This window comes from Alosa sapidissima, chromosome 9 (assembly GCF_018492685.1).
Source record: "Alosa sapidissima isolate fAloSap1 chromosome 9, fAloSap1.pri, whole genome shotgun sequence".
Classification (NCBI taxonomy): domain Eukaryota; kingdom Metazoa; phylum Chordata; class Actinopteri; order Clupeiformes; family Clupeidae; genus Alosa; species Alosa sapidissima.
This window is the reverse complement of record NC_055965.1, coordinates 21949914-21975631: the sequence shown is the minus strand read 5'-3', so window position 1 is coordinate 21975631 and position 25718 is coordinate 21949914. Positions and strand designations below refer to the sequence as shown.

Sequence of the window (25718 nt, the reverse complement as noted above, 5' to 3'; positions counted from 1 at the left end):
AAAGGTAATGGTTACAAATGCAATTAAGTAGTACTTTACAAGAACCTATGTGCTCAATGAGGATGATGTGGGGGGGGGGGGGGGGAACTATAACGTAAAGTTAATCAGATTGAGGTGAATGACTACATACAGTATGGGCTGATTATAACAGGAAGTAGTAATCTGGCCCTTTAAACCCCAAATGAGTCATGTGATGCATAAAGGACCCCTGAAGAGTTTTTACCTTAAAATAACGTTTCCAAAATAATTTTGAAAGCCCATACACCCTTAATAGAGTTAATGACATTTTGAGCAGGTCTTATCGCTTTGAAAGTTTAGTTAGGAACAGAGAAACAGACAACAGAATTATGTTTATGTTCATTATAATATGAATTATTGCTTTCTTATTGTAGTGTATTGTCAAGATGACAAGTTACTTAGTTGCCTGCTGTGATGAAAATATATTCACCAGCACTCACCAAAACACACCACTCCACTCGTGTATTTGATGCCAGACAGGTTCATATCATGCTGTTCTATATGTATATGCCTATGAATTTACATTCTCGACCAAATCTGCTGTTTATGTTCTATTCCCTAAGAATATTAGGATAACTTGGCCAGACTCCCTCTTACAATGTAACATTGAAAAGAATAAACTGATAGACAGGGCACCCCATTTCTGCCCTTTCAAGGCTGATTACCCAAACTTTATTTTGTATATCCTTATCCTTGCACACAATACTCTCTGGGTATTTTGGTATGATAATGTTTAACTTTGGCTTGACATCAGTAATAACTCAATGTTTTTTGTCTTGAAGATAAAATGTGATTGCTGCCAGGCCACTGAATGTGTAAACTGGCTTGACACTGAAGGACAGTTTATTTGCCCTGGCTGTAAATAACTAATACAATAAATTGTTTTTACAACTTTTTTGTGTGTTTAGTTATGTGTAGCAATTCCTATAGATTATGTCTCAGAATAACATATCACATGTGCATGAGGGCAATGACAGGATACCATTGTTCAGAGTTAGGACATACACAGGCAACATGGGCTATATATTGCAGACATTTGTGTTGTAGGCTATACAGTTGGTCAATCTGATGTAGGCTATGTTGCTGCCTGGGCTAACATCACTACAGAGGCTAGGCTACAATCAAAACGATAAAAACATAATAGCCTAGCTAGGCTAGGACTACCATCAAGGCCTACTGTGTAAAAATCGCCAATGGTAATAGCCTAGAAATCTAGACGCGCCCTAGCGGCCGCAAATTACATTTGCTGCCAGGGCTATAATGGTAAGTGAATCTGACACAGTTTTGCTTGACCGGCTGCAACACAAGATAACGCCAAACGATAACGATTGACGCCAAATTGCATCTATACTCGAACACGACATAGTCATACTTTCCATTAATAACACATGACAACATCCAAAAACGTGTTAAAACGCCGTGGTCTTCCACTTTCTTTGACAACATTTTCAGTTCCGTTTCATTCACGCTTCAGCAATGGGCGTCGGCACTCGCGTCTCGCGCACGAGATCCTCCGTTCATAAATATTCACGCTAAACTCCGCCCTGGAAACTCAGAATCTCAGAAACCGTATAATCCAGTAACAGCGGTGACAGGTATAGGCAATTTACCTTTACTTCACCGACGGAGACGCAGCATCTGTGACGGTTTTTAGTTTTGAAAAATAATAACAGTAGCATAAAAAATATCCGTCAATCTAAAGGGTGGGACCTGGTGTGAAATAATGACACAAGTCTAATATGGTAGGCCTACTTTAGCCACTCCCAATCACCAAAAGGAAGTAGAGTTCCAATTTCCATACAGATGTGACCAGGAATGTCTTGGTCTAACATCTCTTTATATTAGTAGCCCAGTTGTTAAAGAAGAATTTGTCATGTCATATTGAACACTGCACCTCCAACTCAGGCTACTCGGAAAAAAGAGATATAGGCCTATATGTGTAAGCTACATACATTCTCCTCCATTCCATTCACTTACAGGCACCCATCGATTCATTCCTATGCACTCACTGAATAATTCACTCATTCATTTGTTTTCAGATCTTTCTTTATTAATGTGTTTTCATGGTAACATGGAGTCCACGTCACCAGTGCTCCCTCCGTAAGCCTCCTGCTCCTGGGTCGGCCCTTGTGCGGGTGCCTCCTGGTTCACCAGTCAGAGAGGTGGTGTTAGAAACAAAGAGCTATTCTACAATATATGATTAAATTATGTATTATAAAAAAGAAGGGATTTTTAAAGAGAGAAAAGAAATAGAATCACTCTAAGAATACAGTATAAAGACAGTGTTTGATATTCTACAATATGTGATTCAGTAGGCCTAATATATTATAAAATGAGGAGGAAGAAGGGATTTTAAAAGAGACAAAATAAACAGAATCACTCTGAGAAGACTGATTGATATCCATTCTCTTCACCTCCTCTAAATCTGATGACAGTGTATGTGTGTGTATGAGAGAGAGAAAGAGAGAGAAACCAGTTGCTGAAATTGTCAAGTCAACCAGAGAGAGAGAGAGAGAAACACATAAAAAAGTCACTATAATTATTTAACAACTGAAATATTCCCAAACAGACCAAACGTAGTTTTGGCTACCACTACACCACATGACATAAAGGAGTGATGTTTTACAAGTGGTCTACTCTTTCGCAGGCTTTTCTGTAGTTCTAGCCCCGCCTGTTGGTACACACAGGCTATGTGGATGTTAGTTAACTTGAAAATGAAATTACACAGTGGAAAAGGAAAAGTCTAAGATTTTCTTTTCTGCTGGAATTTTCATTTTGACACACAGTATCATGGAAAAGCCAAAGTCAAAGTCAAAATTAGCTTTTGTATTTTTGATATGGCCATAATTACCAGGATGCCAAACATTACATGTATTTTTAATTACTCATGCTTAAGTAATGTTAAATGCCAAATGTGGGTATTTCATTTCATTTTTAATTCCGGCGGGATATTTCCATATCGAAATAGAAATGCCCCCAAAAACAGCCAAAGACAGTCTTATTATTATAGTAGGCTAATTACTTGAATAAGGACAGTGGAGTAGAGCTGGTAAATAAGGATAATATAGTCCCTATAATGATTTACCAGATGTGGTACAAGATGTGGTGGAGTTATCCTTTAAATGTGTACCACATCTGGTCAATCATTATGGGGATTTTATTTAAATTGAACTGATTCAGCAAGTTGTAGTGGAGTCAGGAGATGTACTGGATTTGATGCGCTGGATCCGGGTTGGCTACAAATGTATGAATCCTTTTGGCATCAATATTGTTCACATAGCCAAGGACCACTTTTGAGTCTGTCCACTAGTACTCTTGTAGGTTTTCAATCTCCAGCTCTCTTAGGAACCATGCTGATTTTACAGTAAGATGACAACTTGCTTTATGATTATCCCTATTAATACAGTACTGTTACATTTCCATAGCCCACCCATGGATGGATGGATGACAGAATTGAACAAAATCATTTATTTACAGACATTTATAGCCAGATTAAGGCAACAGGAAAAATGTCCTCAATTATAATAGCATGATTGATAAAGTCAACAATTGTTACAATGAGCATCATGACGGGTATATTTTATTCAGGTTCTTTCTAGAACTTCAGAGTGATTACAGTGACCTCCTCACTCACAGGTTACATACTGTATTTTATAAACATGAATTACACAAGAATAGAGGAAAATAGAAAAAGGAACTATAAAAATGTAAAAACATGTACAGCACAAATTCATGATTACAATTATAAAATATTAATAGTCAAGTTGTACACCTTAACAGGTATTGTGTCTATTTTACAGATTTCAGCTGATTCAGCTCTCGTTCCACTGTGTAAAAACGTTTAGGAATCTGGTCCCGGATGGCCCTACATACAGTAAATCACTGCACAGAACTAACCTGAGGTCTCAGCACAACCATTAGACACCGTGTCCAATAACACAACAAATAAAACTACTGCAAATGCTGACTCTTTTCCTTTTTAAAGAATTGAGGATAAATATATGCATTTAGTCATTTAGCTGACAATTCCAACTGAAATTACTAAACATATTGTAGTTATGCATGTGGTAAAAGTGCAAAAACATGTACAAATGTGTACAAATATGTGTTTACTCATTGAGGTACACAATCTCCTCAAGTTTCCCAGAGGTTACATATTAAATACACATACAGGAAGTCAAGACTAAAATAGAGTTCTAGTCTTATTCATTCAAGACAACAAATAAAAGTGCTGTGGAACGCTAACTTTTCCCTGAACAATTGTTGAGGATTAATACATAGACTGTACTGAGGATTAATACATAGACTGATTAATACATGTACTGTACTTACTGTATGGATATACATAACATATGTAAATTTGCATTCTTTCAATTAACAGACACTTTAATCCCAAATGTGACTGACAGAAATGAATTCAATACATGTGTGTGTTTCCCTGGGTTGTGCATTCATGGCCCTGGATGGTATGATGCACACACAGTACTTAAAAACTTGGGTTGGGGGGGGGGTGCCTGCAGTGGGTCACCGTAAGTCCCTTTTTGGATAAAATCAACATAAATAAATAAAAGTAATCCCATGTCTACAGTTCATATGGTCCCTCCAGGTCCTCCACAAGGAACCGGTCACATTTCTTGAGAACCTTGTAGAACTCCTCTTGGGCCCGACCCCCTTTCCTCCCCAGCATGTCCAGCAGAACTCGGTTCCTCTTGGGCCTCAGCTTTTCACCCTCCACCTCCTCTCGCTCCTCGGAACTCAGGACTTCACATGTCTCCAAGGTGGAGAGCACCCTGCCCAGGGTTCCTAGACGAGTCTCCAGTTCTGCCTTGTGTTTGTGGAGGAAATCCTGACCTGGGGGGGTGTAGGGACTTGAGGGAGAAGACGCTGGAAGAAAAATTTGGCATTTAGACATTGAAATCTGTTATTGTAGAGAAGTCAACTGACAAATACTGAAAGGGCCCCAATTTAAATTATGGGCAAAGTGCAAAGTCAGTCTATGAACAACATCATGTGGCGCGAGACATTTTTAGCTGACCCACTACAGTTTGTGCTCAGGATACGCTTATGTCACGTGAGGGCCATTTTGAACATTTTATGCACAAAAAAGAGGCTTTGGCGGTAGACCTGCTGTACACTACATACACTTACACGGTCACTTACAATTTGAGCTGCTTTGTAACGACCCTAATGGCTTGGACAAAAACCTCACTTTATTTTGGCAATCCACTGTCGATGGATGTCTGTATCTGATATGATAAATGAAATGATAAAAAAAATAGTTCTTAGTTCTGTCATTGGTAAGACATACACAGCATTAAGCTATTGCGCCATTCACTCACAGGAACTTTCTACAACAAAAGCTTTGTTTTCATGCAGAAAGTATTGAAAATGGCGACTGTGTGACATAAGCGTATTAAGTTTGCAAATAGATTTTGTCTAGTTATAGGTAGATTAGTTTAGAATTTGCACTTTGCCCAACATTTAAATTAGGGCCACAGATGTCCCGCAACATACTTAAATGTAAAGAAACATTTGTCAATTGTCAAACCTGGACTGAATGCAAAAGTGGGCAGTAGAAACCACACTGATTTAAGATGCTTTATGATCCATATTAATACTTTTACTAACAATTTCCACGGATGAATAAAGACAATAAAACGAAATGCCAGAATTTTAAACAAAATCATCTATTTACCTGATGGACTTCCTCCTGTCAGGCTAGCTATGGATACAAATAACAAGTACATTACATAAATAATACCGCATACATGTCTAGATATACATTTACTGATATGGCATCACTTGTATGTCTGTTTGCTCACCTGGAAACCTCACATTGTTGCTCCATACAGGCCTTCTTGTGCCTTCTTTCAGACTTAACTTCACCCTCTCAAGTCTGGCTAAGAACACTTGGAAGGTTGGGAAATAATTGGTATAGTTCTCATAGTCAAGGAACTTAGCACTCTAGAAAAAAAAAAGATAATTTATGGCGTCAGAGTCTAAACTTGGACATTGATAGGTCAATTTAAATAGGTTGAACTGTAATGGTTTCTTTTTTACCAAAGGAGTTACTTCATGTTCTTCTGGATCAGTGGAAAGGCAGTATGTTTTCTTAGGGATAAGTTCACAATTTGAACTTGTTTCAATATACATCTCCTGACCAGGGTCCTTCATCTTCTTCCTTTTCTCATATACCTGGATATGAATACAAGAACAGACATTTGAAGCTCATCCAAATCAAACTAAACATATCCCATCATAACTGAACAAACTGACTTGTGTGCAATTTTGTATGTAACATACCTCACAGATGTCAACATTTTTTGGCAACAGTAAGATATTCAGTGTTGACTCCTGAAGGAACAGTAGCACTTGGCAGTTGATAGGGTCAAATTTCTTCTTGGGCTGTCTTTTAGTCAAGCCATATTTAGAGCATCCACTGATATTTAAAACCACATAAGAGTTTGTTGTCTCTTGAGGATCGAGCATTTCAGACTCACCAGAGTCATTAATGTGTATTACGGTCAAGTGCTTGCGTCCTTTACCTGCAAAACCATCAGTAAACAGTACATGCAAAAAGTTATGCCTCTTTCAAGATTAATATGTCAGTATATTCACTGTACCAACTGTTCTCACAGTGAACAAATTAGCAGTCTGTAGGCAAAAACAAATAGTTTTAATTTATTGTCACCATAAATAGTAATGTCAGTGACTGAATTTATTTTCTTCATATCCTCGAACACATTCCATGAATATAAAAGACAATTTTACACCGACTTATTTTTACTCACAGCATCAACTGACATAATTTTTACTCACCAGAAATCACCTCACAGTGTGGGAAGTGTAACTGTGACAGAGTGCCTTGTGGGCAATTGATGTCAAACAGGGGTCCTGCTGGTACATAGCCATCGTGTGCCAGCTGTGTGCAGTTCCATGACTCTGTTCGGTACTGCACTTCACCCGCCGTCTCCATCTTGAACACCAATCCGGTGTACCGGCACTGAAACAGACCCTCTGAGGAGCAAGTGAAGCTGGAGGAGAAAACCATACAGGAAGTGGTTCGCTTTGTTAACATCCAATACATCAAATAACTGGACCCTGGAACGAGAGACTGGGTACATGTGCTCTGTGAACATTCAATACATCATGGCACTGTAAACTGGACTCCAGTCGGATCTCCAGTTACATGGGATGTATTCTAAATTACATAATTTCTTAGATTCATCTTCACATTTCACAACCTTAAATGTACAGAATAAGTGTTGCATAATTAAAGTTGTATAATTATAGCACATGTTCCTTTTGAAATGATAACTCAACCTGTATGATCTCCTCTCATTGTATGGACAGCATTCCGGTGTAAATACCTGAATCAAGATTTTGGTAAAAATTAAGATTAAAGATACAAACATATGTGAATTTGTGGCGGAATTCATTCCACCCTGTCTCAATGTTAAATGTTTTCAATTGTCCAGAAGCACACGCATACACTGCACACACAAACACAAGTAACATAATTGACGCTACTTAATCATTTCATCTGCTCTGGAATGAGAAACACCTGTAGCGAGACTGAATGAGGGGGGTGTGGCCGTAAGCCAGCATTTGGTTTAGATGCTTGTAGCATTGTTGGTGGGGAGAGCATCGAGTAAAGCACAGTGAGAAGCGGAATTAACACGGCCCAAAAGCAGCGAGAGCACCAGCGCCAAAAGGAGTATCGAGAGCCTTAAGGAGTAATCCCATCACATGGGTTGTGAAAGTCTATAAAATGATTACCTCTGGTACAGCACATCTGTCATTAATGCGCTCAAATTCTTTTTCAGCAGAGACTCCTCCAGAAGACTCTGTATGGGAATGTATAACAATCTGGGTGTAACTCATCATGCACAAGGGCCACTTTACTTGGTCATGATTCTGGATAGATGCAGAATAATTGATGAGATTATACCTGTCTTTGCCCTGGATTTACCATCACCATCATCATCATTGTCGTCACCATCCCCATCACCTCCATCTTCATCATAGTCATTAGTCTTGAGCTTGAAAGGGCCACTACTCTCGTGAGATTTAAGATTCTCACTTTCTTTTTCAGATGATAAAGACACCCCTGCCAAATCCCCTATAAAAGAATGTATTCCAGTATGAGTGCAGCTCATCTGATGATGTATTGTACAGTGGTAACAGGTACTTAACTGTGGACAAATGCTTTGATGAGATTATACTGTACCTTCCATTATACTGGATGTATCCTCTTGAGTAGGAGGAGCAAAACTGGATTCACCAGCAAATCCAGCGTGACTGGATTCACCATCATCATCATCGTCATCCTTTATACCTTCCTTTATACTGGATGTATCATCAACATCATAATGATTTCATATCAAATAAAGCAAAGACAAAAAACAACTTGTCAAAGAAATGTGTCCATATGGAATGTGTCCATATGGAAAGTGGTCATTGAAGCCAGGAGGATGCAAATATTCTTGTTGGTGATGTATGTTGGGTCTGGGTATGTTGGGTTGAGTCAGTCAGGTGGAAGAGGATGTTCTTATTAGATTAATTTTGCTTTCTGGTTTATATTTTGAGATGTCTTATCTTCATTGTTTAGACTGTAGAATCTATGCTTGAAAAGCAAATGTTTGTCCCTGTGAGAATGCAACTAAGAAAGATATATCCAAGACTTGGGATTTGTTTTGGGATCTGTTTAATGTCAACTGTTATGGGACACTTGTTGTTTTCTTTTATTTTCTTTTTCCTATTTTCTTTCTATTTTGGAAGGAAAGACTAAGTATATATGTTGGGGGGTGTATGGTGTACCACACATTTGAAATAGATTTGATCTAAAATACATTTTTTAGACAACTTTCATTAGACACTCTTACAGTCTTGAGTGTTTGTTCAGTGCGTGTGCAGGTGGGCAACTAGGACAGCCAGCCTGGACACTGCGAGACATAGCAGATGCAGTTTGGGGGACTCTGAGGGATTTGGGCTCGAGAGGAGAGCAACTGTGACTGCTGGAAAGACCTTATGAGGCACATGGTGATCCAGCTGTCAGTCCATTGAGGAACTGCAGCAAGACAGTAGGAATTTGCCTAAAGCTAACTAGGAGTGTGCAGGACTGTGTTTCAGACTCACTTACGATCCATTAGCAGGGCAACTCAGTGAGGACATGACAGCAAGAAATTGGAGAGTTGCGGGGTGTGTAGGGGTCCAACTGACCGTCACTGAATGCAAAGTGGTTGACTGATCAGTTATGACTTTAGCCCCTGTTAGCCAGGCGCACATCTACGGGGTGGCAAAGGGTGGCAGCTGCCACCCCTGGGACACAGTCTTGCCACCCCTGTTACCACCCCATTTATAAATCAGATAATATTTGTTGAAGTATATTTTATGTTCATACATGTTGTTAGCGTTTGAGACTTGCACGGTGTGTAGTGGTGCAACTGATCATCATTGGATGCACACAGTGGTCAGTTACGGGTTTGGCCCCTGTTAGCATTTTGAGACCTTGGAGCCAAGTCAAGTGCAAACCAAGTCATGTGCTGTTACCCCATTCCTGGGTGGGCATACTGTACACCTGCATCCTCACCCTAGTAAGAGCAAACAGTGATCCTGGCCTCAACAAAATCAGCTGATGGACTTAAAGAACAACAGCATGAACCTTGTAAGCCCCACAGCAAAAGCATGTGTAAATGACCTGTACAGAATCACCAGGAATCAATGTAATTACCCTCCATCTTGCAAACTGGGGCTTGTCAAACTACCCGATCTGGACCAATCATCATATGAGCTCATACCTGCCCCATAGCTTTAGATCAAGCCCCATGACATACTACCCGAGAGCCATGGTCTGTGCTAAAAGTTTAGAAAATACTGATTACATAGACTGTTGAAAGTACTCAAACGTGTCATGACAGTGAGAGTGATCAATCTGGAATTTCCCTGTTGATGAATTTGTTAATTATTTCTGTTTGTTGCTATTTCTTTTTTAGTTGAATCACTCAGGGTTCCTACGCAGTATGGAAAACCTGGAAAAGTATGTAATTTGATTTTAGTAATTTCCAGGTCTGGATAAGTATGGAAAAAAGAAACAAGGATATGGAGAAATATTTGTGTTTCCAGACTATTGCATTTGCGGTACTAATCACTTCACTCAGATCATAATGAACCTTTCCTACTAGGCCTGTCAATCAATTAAAAAATGTAATCGAATTAATTGCATACTCTGTGATTAATTAATCTAAATTAATCGCATATATAATTTTTGCTGTGAAAGTATTTTAAATATTTAAATTCAAATGAATCATTGAATAATCAGCATTAGTGACATTAAAGTTCAAAAACTCTTTTATTATTATTTTTTTACTGTTCAAATAATGGCCATAATAATCTACGATATGACCTAATATGCTGAGGAAATAAATTCTGCTTTCTACGATATGACCTATTATGCTTCGGGAAGAAGTTTTTTTTCACATACAATGCATTTTAGGCCACAGATATAACCTAGTAGACACAATGAACAACACTCCCCTCAATGTCAACACTATTTCTTTGCATTGATGTGCGACTTTGAGTTGACAAACTCCGGTGATATGCAAATTCCTTGCTACAGACATTGCAGAGGACTTTATTTTAATCAACTCTTGCAACTCTTGTACTCTCGCAGTACATTTTCTTCTCTCTCCTTCATTTTACAGTCTAATGGTTTCTGACTAGAACGGCTTAGGGTCAAAGGTCATACGGAATCGATTAATCTGTGCTATTTTTTTTAACCAGTTATTTTTTCTCAAATTAATTAATCTAAATGAATCAGTTATTTTGACAGCCCTGATTCCTACTGTTGTGTAGCTTCACTGTCAGTCCCCATCGTCAAGATACAACTATGATACAACTAAGATAAAACTAAAAATGACCCAGCTAAATGGACAAATATTAAGTGTCATTTTTTAGTTCACTTCAGTTGTCCATCCCTTTGTTTTCACCGAGTTATCCCAAACCAGATGTGGCTGCAATGTCGAGAATATGGTGAGAAAAATCTACCGAGAAGTTTGGAAATTTGAGTATGGAAAAAGTATGGAATTTTGAAATGGAAAATGTGTAGGAACCCTGATCATTGAGAATGTGTGGTTGGTTGTTCAAACGTAATTGAGAAAGCAGAGAAAGTAATTGCCTTTGTTATACTAACTATGTACTATAAAGATGGGTATTATAGTATTGTTTTCATCTAAAACATACCACTATTGCCAATAGGACTTGTCACGAAAGATGCCTATGCTATCATAATATCAATTGTATGTACTGTATGGCCTTCTGTCAGTGCACGGGCAGGGCTGGGCCTGGTTGGGCTAATACCCTCATTGATTACACCTATGGTTAGGGTGGGGCTATATAAGGGGTTCCCTATCTTTCTGATTAGGCATTTTTCTTCCTTCTTGCAGGCACTCACTTTGATTCTCTCACACTTGCACTTTGCTCTCTCCTCTCATTTCTATCTACCTCTCTTTCTCTTTCTTTGTCTTAAGGCCTACTTCACTAGCTTCTCACATACTGACCCTCTTTGCATCCATACACGTACACCACCACTCCAATTAATTTCCCCTAGACATTTTGCTATTGGTAACCTTGTGCTTTACTTTAATACATTAATATATTTGGATTGAACCTTGTTGTCCGTGTCCCTTTTTATGTTTTAGTCTGGGAACGAGCCAGCCGTACCAGTACTGAGGTATATGATTTTTTTCCTTGTCACTGAACAGTGATGATGTTTTTTTCTTGTCACTGAACTGTGTATTGTTTCATATGCCTGGAATATGCATGAAGGATGGTTTGAGGATTTAAATTACGATGCTAATAAAGTTTTGTTTTTATGTGTGGCCTATAGCCACAAAGGGGGGAAATGTGGGAGATTTTTTTAGACTATCCCTAAATTACATTTTCTATAATAATGTATATGGCTTACATACAGTACAGTGTATTACGTTTTGGAAGAACTGGTGTTCTTCAATGTTTGAGCCTCTCACTATTACAAGTGAATGGCTCTCTAATAAAGATCATGTGATAGCCATTAATGAAAATTAACCTGAATATATTAAAGATCTCCTAGTCCCATATAACTCACCTAGACCGCTACAATCACAGAATACTGGACTTCTTGTAATCCCAAGAATCTCAAAAACTACAGTAAGAGGCAGAGCTTTCTGCTACCACGCACCCCTTCTCTGAAATAATCTCCCTCCCTCAATTCAATTAGCAGATACCCTCTCTGTCTGGACTTAAAACAGACCTCTTTAGTGCCTCCCATAGTTAGGTATGGTGCAGTGTGGAACTTCACCTCAGGGTTTTTTGGAATGAACAACCCTGCTGTGTCCTCGCGTGACTGGCACCCCAGTCATGCGTGCGATGGTGGTCACTGACCATACCTGCGCTGGTGTCGACTACCCCTCACCATGCCTTAGTTATGCTGCTATAGCATAGTGCTGTCATGAACATGGTACATGTTGTCATGCCGTACAACCCCTCCTCTCTCCTCTTCCCTCTCTCTCTCAACTTTCTCTTGCCTATATATGACCGAGAACAGAGCCTTACAGTGGGCAGTGCTTCGACTTGGCCAGCTTCCCTCGCGGTCCGCGCGCGGGATCACGCGGCATCACGCGACTTTAATTTGTATTTTTCCAGTGACGCTGCAACGAGGCTGCAACAACCGGCAGAGGTCTCAAGTGAGCAGGGTGTCTCGTAAAAAGAAATGGAGCTGGAAAACCCTAACCAGCTCCGTCTCTCGGGCACCCACTGAAAACATCGAGCACCCACGTGTGCCAGCTTACAGTCCCGGCTAAATTTACATTAATTTAAAATCAAACATTGCAGTTTATGTTAAATTCAGCATCTCTCATAATGTGATTGGATATGTTGCTGTCAATTACCTACTTCATATACTAACCACCAATGAGAGCGTCTCTCGTATGAAAATTCCTGACACTTCCCACCTGAAGAATTAACGCAAGGCTTTGTCGGGTCTTCAGCCCCGAATGTTTAAAATGTATATAGCCCTGAATATCATTTTAAAAGTAGTCTGACAAAGCTTATTGTTTTGTGACACAGCTAAACACTGGTACCTCATAGAACGTCTATAACATAGCCTAGGTGGTCGCAACTCACAAAAGTAAAGCAGATAGAAAGAACTCACGCAAATATAGCCTACAACACGCAGACAGCTTTATGCGCAGGGGAGAGAGCGCGCACGCGCACTGTGCTTTATGATTGTTACCTTCTGATGGTATCTTGCTAATTCACTGAACTGCATTAGGCAGTTTGCAATTTGCAATTTGTTTATTGTACAGAAAAATAATAATAACCTTTGCTACTATAGTTTTGGGAAACACTAACGTAGTGTAGCCTAACGATGCATTGGACTATGTAAGTTCCAAATATGAATGTAATTCTGCGGCATAAAGCAGATGTATTTGTTTATTGTACAGAAAAATAAAAATGACATGTCAAGCAGTCAATTGACTACATTGCAGTCAATAAGTAGGGCAAATTACGAAACCAAAACGTGGGTCATAGTTGTCTAAGCCTCTGCTGTGAGGCCAAACCCATGAACAAAGATGCATTGATATCTGCAATAGTTTTTTTTTGGCGAAACAAGCTCACAGCCGAACGAGTCATAGCACTGAAGGGAGAGAAAACTGGCATGTGATCTCCCCATGGGCCAATGGATGTACAAGTTTTCTCCTGTGCCTACGATATTTAATCCAGTGTTTTGTCAAGTTGCAAAATGCTATTCGTTTTAACGAATTTTTATGATAGTATGAAGTACTTTTTGTATACGGTACTATCTTTAATTGCTTTTTTACTCAATACTTGACCAATGGCTATTGCATCTGTCTATTGAAAGTGAGAATGTGGCATGTGATCTACTGTGTAGGCTTCATAAAATAAAATAAACAGATTGCTAATGGTCTACAAGCTGATCTGGGGTGTGTTTCCCGTACAACTACGGAGGTTAGCTTTTTACTAACAGGATGCATCGTTCAACTAACCAACATGTAAGTTACGACTGTTTCCCAAAACTGTCGTACTTACATAGTACTGTACGTTTGGACCATGATAGTTTCCAAACTTCAGTAGTCTGGACTAAGGTGGTTAATGATGTTTAGTAGCACGTGAATGGGCACCTGCACATACTTCTGTGGCGCATTGCGTTAAGGCTGGCAGATGACAGCCGCCGTTGCACAGCAGTTACCAGTCCCCTGTCCAAGAGTTTGAATCTGGGTTAAGATTTTGACAACAATATTGACATCGTTGTTTACCTAAGTTTATCTTTTGTGCAGATCATATTATCAAAATCAGAATCAGCCTTCTTGGCTTGGTTTGCGTAAACTAACAAGGACCCCCCCCCCCCCCCCTATGATCAAAGGCTATATTCTCAGCTGACTCGTCAACTTTTAATTGATGTATTTTCTGCCTTGGGCATTTTAAAATATGGATGTATGGTGGTTAGAAGTGTAAATATCAATTAGAAACCTAAATATATTTATAATTATTAATTTGCAAACAAATAACTGGCGTCAGTGACGTCTTCGACATGAAGATCCCTGGAACTATGCTTCTACTAGCATTCTACCACAGGTCCTAGAGGTGTAGTTGTAACTACACAACTTTACGACAGTGGTTGCGAACGTTCGTTGCTACTATAGTTTTGGGAAACACTAACGTAGTGTAGCCTAACGATGCATTGGACTATGTAAGTTCCAAATATGAATGTAATTCTGCGGCATAAAGCAGATGTATTTGTTTATTGTACAGAAAAATAAAAATGACATGTCAAGCAGTCAATTGACTACATTGCAGTCAAGAAGTAGGGCAAATTAATTTACGAAACCAAAACGTGGGTCATAGTTGTCTAAGCCTCTATAGCGTAGCCTGTTAAAAACGTCGCAGAAGCCTACCCAAGGCTACAAATTAATTCTGAACAGTTATTTCTCTACTGGCTCAATTATCACACCACTGTTTTGATTTGCGTAGTTGCGTTAATCCAACACTGACAATAATGTAGACAGCAAATTTCGATTTCCGTTACCACCGTGTAGTCAAGCCTTAAGCCATACCCAAGTAGCCTAAATCGAGGTAAATCGAGCTTTTTCAGAAGGGGCGGCAGGCAGAGCGATGTACAGTGGCAGAGCGACGCACAGTGGCTGAAAGTGGTACTAAAGCTTCACGCAGCTTCACGCCTCGTAATGCGCGACTGAAGTGGCCATTTGAAAGCGATGCCCACTGTATATATCATGCATGTAATGCCTCATGTATCACCGGCCAAACTGGCTAGTACATTTTTATTAACACCTGCCAAAATGAATTTTAACCCGCATTTGGCGGGTTGGCAGGTGTTAATTTAGAACCCTGGTTATGTAACCATCCCACCTCTTGTAACATGTCACCTCAAGTGGCTTTAAACACCATGTTCATTCTGTTCTGTAACTGACCCTTGGCAGATGGGTCAGACCCTTGAGTCGTGGATCTGCTCGAGGTTTCTTCATATATGTATCTCCAGTTCTAGGGAGTTTTTCCTTGCCCCTGTTACCCATGGGCCTTCTTTTCTTTTCTCTGATTGTCTAATATTCTGTAAATCGCCATGAGACGTGTAATGTTTTGCCGGTCTATAAGTGATATTAAATTGAAATTGAAATTGAAATTAGAATAGTGAGGGAATTCCCTGAGGAAGACAAGTGACTGTGATATGCATTGCCTATACTTCTGTAGAGAATAGTGCGGACATATAATTCATATAATGTGATACAGCAGGAAAGCCTTGCCGCATACCCTTTTGCATTGCATTGCTCCTGGCCCAGCTCCAGCTGTACCATCTCCAGGCTCTCCAGCTCTATCTTCAACCGCTTCTTCTTGTGCTCCTGCCCCACCAGCTGCTCCTGCTGCTCCTGCTGCTCCAGCCGCTTCTTTGCCTTCAGCTGCTCCGCCATCTCGTTGTTCAGCCGCTTCAGCCGCTCCTGCCGCTTCAGCCACTTCAGCCGCTCCTGCTGCTTCAGCCGCTCCAGCCGCTTCAGCCGCTTCATTGAGAGCTTGGGGTGCAGCCAATGATGTGGCTTCAGGTCTGAGTCCATGGAGATGCCTGGATCCGGATCCAAATAGGTGAAGAGCGGACTGGAGTGTCCACCGGACAGGGAGGAGGATGTGGCTGGGGGGTGGAGGGACAGGGAGGAGGATGAGGCTGGGGGAGGGAGGTGCAGGTAGGAGGATGAGGCTGGGGGGTATACAATACAAACAAGCTAGATTTAGAAAATGCACAATTTAAAAGGCCCTACCCACAACATGGTAGTCTGTAGACTTTGTAAAATACAGTTGCCATCTCATACTAGCACGACAGCGATGCATGAACACTTGAAGAGGAGACACCCTGGATCCCTGAGTCAGGATAGCAGCAGCAAAACACTGTAAGTTCTGCTCACTTTTTGTCCCTTTCCCTCCCAAGCATGTGTGATTACCAACACAGTGACGCAGAATGTGTTCCCAATGTTAGGTTAGTCAATTGATTAGTTTTAATGCCTCACTATATCATTAAGCATCATAAAACGCTGTTATTCGGCAGTGTTACATTTTTTGTTTACCATCATCATGAGTGACTAAATCAACTACAGTCTGTTATATTAGAAACTCATTACTTGAGTTGAGTTGCTTACTTGAGTTGATTGTGTAAAATCATTACTTGCCTTATGTGCAATGCATTTGTCAGGGATTATTTTCACAACATAGGCTATTACTTTAGTTATGAAATTCCATGTTCTAGCAACCATTTTAAATCATAAGCCATGCACAGAATTAAACGGTGATGCTCTGACATACAGTGATTTAAAATGAACAATCTTACACAGCAATTCTTTTGAGATTGAGGCATAATAATTTATAAATATGTGTCTTGACAAATGGGGTCTAGTAGGCCATGTTATATCACCATCTGCAATTATGTGTAAATTATCAAATAAAATATCAGATTTGCTCTTATTGTCGTTCTTCATGGCCCATCTCTTCTGCTTCTGCTATTTGCACTAACATAATAACTTACAGTGAGGTGTAGGAAGAACCCAAATGCCTTAACATTGTTTTCTGGTCTGGTTGTAAAAGTTATTGTGCCGTCAATATCTCCTACAACACTCATTAGCGAAATCTAAGAGATAAGTTGTAGGGTAGGCTATTAGGAAAAAACTGATAGCCTACAGTATATCCCCTCCGTTTTTTAAAATAATTCTGTTGAACACTGATATGCTACAAACATGTTATAAACAGCTGGGAAAGGCTGTCGTCAATCAGAGATTTGAAACTAACCAGGGAACAACATGTCACAATGCAACACACTGTTTTCCCTTGACGAAAGTTTTCCCTTGACGAGTTTTCCCACATCTCAACTTTGGCCAAAGTTTTCAGAAATAATCATTTTCAGTGATAAAACCTCATTGAAATAATATGCATTTTCCATATGGAGTCTTAAAGGCATCTGTCTCCTTCTAGCCACAGCGTTTTTGTTTTGTAAACATAAACAACCTAAGCATGCTCAGATGACGTGATAGACGAGGCGCTGTTGTTCACCTGTCCATCATGGTAAAGCCTGAATTGATTGGTCCGCCAGACTTGGGGCGAGCATACAGTAGTTGCTCCACAATGGAGCAATGCCAGACCGAACTTCCCGACCTCAAATGTTGTGGGCGGGACTAAGTTCGGCTGGTACCCAGACTACTGTTTCATGGCTTCTGCTGAGAAAGTTTGCCACACACACTGAACTTGAATCAAGCATTCTTCAGAACGCAGCTGATCAACCCGTCTACTTTCACTTTCAATGAAATCCACTAGTAAACGGACTAGACTACTTGCGGCGTGATATTCGGAAATAAATATAAACCCGTCGCCATTGTCAGCAGCCTGTTATAGCCTACATAACAATGGTCTGAAATATAGCCAACCTCTGACCGATAGACCCCTCCCCCTAAAAAAAATTCAAAAAAACTCAGCGGATCTACAGTATACGAATTGCGTGGGTCTCATTTTCAGATCGAAAAAAAAAAAAAACGGAATTCCCACCCCTGACAAACTCATCCAAGATGTAACAGTGAGATAAAACTGTTCTTACTATATGGTGAGGCGTCTGTTAGAGCAGTGATGGCCAGTGGTCACAGCCCTGTCAGATCCAGAAGGGCAAACACTACATTGACCTCAGAAGTGACTACTGGACTCTATTGGAGGAACTGGAGCAAGTGCTCAAGCCTTTTGAGCAGGCCACTGTGTTCCTGAGTGGCCATGCTGATGTTACGGTCTCTGTGCTACCTACGCTGCTAAAGGGCCTCCAGAAGTCCACACAGAAATCCTCCTTTGCGTCTGCAGCTGTGAACACATTCCATTCCAGAAAAACATCAAGGTGGGAGAGTGAAATGGGATTCAGAGACGATGGGCAAAATGTCTGTATAATTGCTCCTTCTCTTGACCCCTGCTTTCACTAACTAGTTCTTGTCATCCTGAAAGTGCAAGTCCGAATTCAGTGCACTTCAAATCAAAAGAAGGGACAACGAACAGGCAAGTGTGCTGGCGCTGAAAAAACAATGCAAATGTTATCAGTCTGAAAATAATTGGATTAGCTTTAACATATGAATGTGCAAGAGATAGCCACAGGCTGAGCACCATTGCTAGAACTCGCACTGAGAAAAATAGTTTTGGTAAAAAATGGGGTAAGCCCCCAATTGAGTGCTCATCCACAAAGATCATGGCTGTTTAATAATTTACTGGACTTAATTCCTCTTTGGAGACTGTGAGAACATTAAGTATAATGTGATTAAATGCTCTTAAAATGAAAATGCCATTGTAAAATATGCATTAATGTAAAATAAACTGTAAATATAAAACTCCTAATGTGCTTTGTTACATTTTGAATAATCGTGAATAACATTTGTGAATGATGGACATATATTCCACCTCCTTTTCATTGTTGTTGGGTTAATTATATCATATCACTGGCCCATCTCTTCTGCTATTATGATATTTATAATTGGCTACAGGTTACATTGGATGACTATGCATCGGTTGTCTTATCCATGCTACCCTGGTTGAGACTGGCTATAAAAGCTGCTGCCAATGAGCCAGTGAGTTTCCTACCAGCCCTTATTGTGGTTTTAAGTCAACTGAGGCCTCGACCTTCCTGGCTGCACTGATTATAGGCAAACATGGGATGTTCTTTGTGGTAAGAATGACCAGAGTATATAGATATATGGAAGAGGTGTTCCGCCACTTATCACAATTATCAGGATTATTAAAACTCAACCTTAACGAATGTTAACAAGTTAACTGCCAGCTCATAGTAAGGACACATTTATTAGAAGTGAAATAAAGCGCACTACCTGAACAGGACCTTGTTTTTGGTCTTGTTTTGGAACCATAACTAGAGGTAGGACCACCTATGAAGCTACTTGATGGGAGGGAGGAGGATGTGGCTGGGGGGTAGGCCGGCAGAGATAATCATGTTAATAGCCGTCTACAATGGTGGAAGGGAAATGAAGCATGGTTCCCCAACCTGGCTGCTCTGCAAGAGCCTACTGTCTGTGCCTAAGACATCCACTACTGTCTGTGCCTAAGACATCCACTACTGTCTGTGCCTAAGACATCCACTACTGTCTGTGCCTAAGACATCCACTACACCCAAACAGATCTTTCCAGCTGGGAACATTATGACAAAAAAAGATCAAGCCAGACTGCAGACAGGGTTCCCACCCAATTTCACTGACAACATTTCAAAACCTTTTTAATGACCTTGAATGTAATTTCCATGACTTTTCACAACCTACAAGTACAAAATTGCTTACTGTATGCCACAGGTTTGGGCGAATTATGAAAAGTGACGGGATAAAATGTGTTTTCTACCCCACAATTCTATATCTATGATATTGCATCACTGGCTTCAATAGACCTAAAACTGCACTGGGGCACAGGCCCCGCCATCTGGGTGTCCGGGGCATGGTCCCCAGAATTAGTTTTATATTTTAAAGTTGAAATACATCAATCTTAAGAGGACATTACAATATTTCACTCACTTATTTATATTTATGGAGATATGTGCACTGTAACTATTTAGAACACTTTAGAATTGTAATTATGCACACACATATAGAATGGTTATGATAATACTACAATATGTTCACAACAAGTATGGTTCATGAGTTTCACAGTTCAGAATTGGTGCATACATTTCAGCACTCCATGAAATTATTCAGAAGTGGTTACCTGTGCAACTTTAATTTGATCAATTCTATGTAGATCATAGGCCTAATCTAGTAATATTATTTGCACTAACATAATAACCTACTCAGGACGCTAAATTTTTCTTAGGTTTCATGTTCATTAAAAAGTTTATTCATGTTGGCTATACTGAACATAGCCAGCTGGTCTGGCAATACTGTGATTCTTGTTTTGCACGTCGATAGCCTATACTGCTTTGTGTACGGATGGGCTATGCACGCCATGGTTTGACCGTCATGTGTGTGTCTCTCGGTTTAAATTTTGCATTGCTGCTTTAATCTCTGTTGCTTTGACTTTGAGGATTTTGACAACATTTATTTTCCCCCATTACTCTCTAAATACATTTTCGCTGCTAAATAAAGGAACTAGCTTAACCTGAGATTTTATGGGGCCACAGCAGTTCGGCACGTGCCACAGTAAAAGGGGTCTAGGGATGCCTGGTCCTGGGTATGACCAAAACTTGAATGAATTTACTCAAATCCATTATTTCTCTGGGTGGGGGGGTTTACACAACTGTCACAAATACCACTTGGCTCACACCCTTCCCCATGGACATCATTTCATACAAATAGTAGTAATTACCATAAAGCTCTTTGTGATCCTCCTGGTTGGGGCGTACATAATTACCATTATGCTAAAGATTAACCCAATACTGTTAAATGTCATTTCGGTGCATCAGTCTCCTTTATGCACATTTTGTGGCAAACTTTTTGTGGCATTATATTACTATGCTACTCCAGTCACCGCCATCTTCCGAAGAAAAAGTCCTCGCCATTGGAGACCCTGAACTGTGTTTGCACAGCAAATTATAGGTGAGTAAGTGTGCTGGTTACACCGGTTTCTCACTGATCGAGGTTCTTGATGTCTGTCCAAAGGATATTTTGCTAAACATGAATAGCTTACTTCAGCCATTCTGTTACACAGTCTTCAATAAACAAAGTTAACGTATTAATTTGAAGAACTACTGTATGAACGGGGTATACCCATAGTGAGAAATAAGGCCCAGCATGGTTTGCGGGGTTGGAGAGGAAGGAGCTGAGGAAAAAGGGAAAAGTTAAGCTTATCGTGGTTGTTGTGATAAATAAACATCGCTTTCAGTTCGAACTCGTTTGTCCGTGAAATCTTTGAACATCTTCCCGAAGATATCAAGGTTTACACTTCAATTAAAACCCATCTCTAAAATAGGCATTCTGAGTTTCTATTCTGCTTTAAAATAGCTTCTTTTTTTTACTTAGATCATCATTTAAGTTTGAAAATGTATCATGGTGCAGCCTCTGAAAGTGAATTATTCTTGCGAATTATTTTAGCGTGCAGTTTTTGATTGTCCCATTTAGGCCTATTACATTTCCAGGTAATTTACGTCCCAAATGTCATGTCTCTGCGCCCCTCACTTTCACTGGGTTGAGGCCACTAAAATCTCACAGGCACACCTTAATTATAATTTCACTTTGTGAATAAGTTTGGATATTTCCAGGCTAAGGCCAATGCCCACGGATTTCCCAAATCGAAAGTGAAACCGAGTCTATTATCTTTGCAGTGACCTTTCCGCATCATCAATCTCTTGTATTTGTGTAGCCTGTGTTTTAAGATGTTTAAGCTACAGGACAGTAGCTTGAAATGCAATTGTATTAGTTTGAGTAAAATTAGCCATTGCCTATTGACTCATGATCGCCTACCCGTACCGAGGTAGGAGGCACAACCCAATCTGACCTTGAGCCGAGAGATGTCGAAGTTTCCACACAACGTAGCCTTATTTACTATTCATGCGAATGATTTGTATTAGGTAGACTATGTATTGTACTGTAGGCTACCAGGCTGTAGTAAAAGTTTGCCAAAATAACTTTTAAACCTATGGCTAGGCTAGGGTACTTACCGTCTAACTCGTCACCATTGCAGACTTGATGGCGGTGGCAGGTATAGGCAATGTACCTTTACTTCGAAAAAAACATCGACGGAGACGCAGCATCTGTGTTTTGAAAAATAATAATAATAACAGCAGCATGAAAAATATCCGTCAATCCAAAGGCTGGGACCTGGTGTGAAATAATGACACAAGTCAAATAAGGGTAGGCCTACAGTTTAGCCACTCCCAATCACCAAGAGGAAGTAGATTTCCACTTCCCTATACCGATGTGACCAGGAATGTCTTGGTCTAACATCTCTTTATATTAGTAGCCCAGTTGTTAAAGAAGAATTTGTCATGTCATATTGAACACTGCACCTCCAACTCTATAGGCTTCTGGGAAAACAGTAATATAGGCCTACGTGTGTAAGCTGTATAAGTAGGCCTGATACTCTTTTGATCCTGTGAGGAAAATTTGGTCTCTGCATTTATCCCAATCCGTGAATTAGTGAAATACACAAAGCACACAGTGAGGTGAAGCACACCCTAAATCACAGTGAGCTGCCTGCTACAGCCGCACTCAGGGATCAGTGAGGGGTTCAGCCATTCCTACTGGTTGGGGATCGAACCGCCGACCCTCCGGTTACAAGCCTGAAGCCCTAACCAGTAGGCCACGGCTGCCCCCTTGTTACAGTATGTGCACTCTCTAAGGGTAGGCCTATAGTTAAGCCACTCCCAATCATCAAAAGGAAGTAGATTTCCATTTCCCTATACAGATGTGACCCAGAATGTCTTGCTCTAACATCTCTTCTGTAGCCCAGTTGTTAAAGAAGACTTTGTCATGTCATATTGAACACTGCACCTCCAACTCTATATAGGCTACTGGGAAAAAAGAGATATAGGCCTATATGTGTAAGCTACATACATTCTCCTCCATTCCATTCACTTACAGGCACTCATCCATTTATTCCTCTATGCACTCACTGAATAATTCACTCATTCATTTGTTTTCAGATCTTTCTTTATTAATGTGTGTTCATGGTAACATGGAGTCCACGTCACCAGTGCTCCCTCCGTAAGCCTCCTGCTCCTGGTTCACCAGTCAGTGAGGTGGTGTTAGAAACAAAGAGCTATTCTACAATAGGCTATGTGATTCAGTAGGCCTAATGTATTATAAAATGAGGAGGAAGAAAGGAATTTTAAAAGAGAGAAAATAAACAGAATCACTCTAAGAATACAGTATGAAGACAGTGTTTGATATTCTACAATATGTGATTAAGTTATGTATTATAAAATGAGGAGGAAGAAGGGGATTTTTAAAGAGACAAAATAAACAGAATCACTCTGAGAAGACCGATTGATATCCATCCTCTTCACACTTCCTCGAAATCTGATGACCGTGTGTGTGTGTGTGTATGAGAGAGAGAGAGAGAGAGAAATCAGTGGCTGAAATTGTCAAGTCAACCAGAGAGAGAGAGAAACACATCAAAAAAGTCTCTATAATTATTTAACAACAGAAATATTCCCAAACAGACCAAACTTTGTTTTGGCTACCACTACACCACATGACATAAAGGAGTGATGTTTTACCAGCTGTCTACTCTTTCGCAGGCTTTTCTGTAGTTCTAGCCCCACCTGTTGGTACATACAGGCTATGTGGATGTTAGTTAAAGGAGAATTCCGGTGTGATATTGACCTAAAGTGTATTGAAACATGATACCGAGTGTGAACGTATGTCTCATAGCCCATCTCGGCTTGTCCCCTGCACTCCAAAATCTGGCGCTAGTTAGCCGATGCTACCAACAACTTTTTCAGTAGTGGTGCTTCGGCATCGGGCTAGCCATGCAAATAAATCACTGTTTTACACCCATTTACGAGGCTCAATGTATCTCCACACTTCATTGGTAGACTTCCTAGGGCCCTGACATTTAAAACGAGACATTGAGAACTTTGAAAAAGCACTGGTAGTTTACTTACAAGACGATTTATACAGACAGTATCTTCACGAAGTTTAACGTTTGCAGCCATCTTGAATTTAGTCACGATAAGTCGAGCAACGAGTAAGAATGAACAGGTATGATAAGGGATCAGATTCCAAAAATAATTCAGTGGAAATGCATGGATTCCAGTTTCTTCCAGGAGCAGCAACTGGAATCCATGCATTTCCACTGAATTATTTTTGGAATCTGATCCCTTATCATAGCTGTTCATTCTTACTCGTTGCTCGACTTATCGTGACTAAATTCAAGATGGCTGCAAACGCTAAACTTCATGAAGATACTGTCTGTATAAATCGTCTTGTAAGTAAACTACCAGTGCTTTTTCAAAGTTCTCAATGTCTCGTTTTAAATGTCAGGGCCCTCGGAAGTCTACCAATGAAGTGTGGAGATACATTGAGCCTCGTAAATGGGTGTAAAACAGTGATTTATTTGCATGGCTAGCCCGATGCCGAAGCACCACTATTGAAAAAGCTGTTGGTAGCATCGGCTAACTAGCGCCAGATTTTGGAGTGCAGGGGACAAGCCGAGATGGGCTATGAGACATACGTTCACACTCGGTATCATGTTTCGATACACTTTAGGTCAATATCACACCGGAATTCTCCTTTAACTTGAAAATGAAATTACATAGTGGAAAATGAAAAGTCTAAGATTTTCTTTTCTGCTGGAATTTTCATTTTGACACACAGTATCATGGAAAAGGCAAAGTCAAAATGAGCTTTTGTATTTTTGATATGGCCATGAATTACCAGGATGCCAAACATTACATTTATTTTTAATTTTGTCAAAATTACTCATGCTTTAGTAATGTTAAATGCCAAATGTGGGTATTTCATTTAATTTTTAATTCCAGGGGGATATTTCCATATGGAAATAGAAATGCCCCCAAAAACAGCCACACAAAGAGAGTCTTATTATAGTAGGTCAATTACTTGAATAAGGAGAGTGGACAAGAGCTGGTGAATAAAAAAATGTAATGTGTTCCACATCTGGTCAATCATTATAGGGATTCTATTTAATTGAACTGATTCAGCAAGATGTGGTGGAGTCAGGAGATGTACTGGATTTTATGCGCTGGATCCGGTTGGCTACAAATGTATGAATCCTTTTGGCATCATTGTTCACATAGCCAAGGACCACTATTGAGTCTGTCCACTAGTACTCTTGTAGGTTTTCAATCTCCAGCTCTCTTAGGAACCATGCTGATAACAGTAAGATGACAACTTGCTTTATGATTATCTCTATTAATACAGTACTGTTACATTTCCATAGCCCACCCATGGATGGATGGATGACAGAATTGTTTAACAAAATCATTTATTTACAGACATTTATAGCCAGATTAAGGCAACAGGAAAAATGCCCTTAATTATAATAGCATGACTGATCAAGTCAACAACTGTTACAATGAGCATCATGACGGGGGTATTTTATTCAGGTTCTTTCTAGAACTGCAGAGTGATTACAGTGACCTCCTCACTCACAGGTTACATACTGTATTTTATACACATGAAGTACACACGAATAGAGGAAAATATAAAAAGGAACTATAAAAATATAAA

The 25718-nt window shown here is 40.0% G+C and overlaps 2 protein-coding genes across 2 annotated transcripts in view; one reads left to right on the top strand and one right to left on the bottom strand.

Annotated features, from left to right (window-relative positions):
• The window catches only part of LOC121718035 (NACHT, LRR and PYD domains-containing protein 12-like), a 1225568-nt gene that overhangs the window by 84592 nt on the left and 1115258 nt on the right, over nt 1-25718 (top strand). The window lies entirely within an intron of this gene.
• Nucleotides 1-25718, bottom strand: part of LOC121718038 (NACHT, LRR and PYD domains-containing protein 14-like) — a 95181-nt gene that overhangs the window by 36995 nt on the left and 32468 nt on the right. The window lies entirely within an intron of this gene.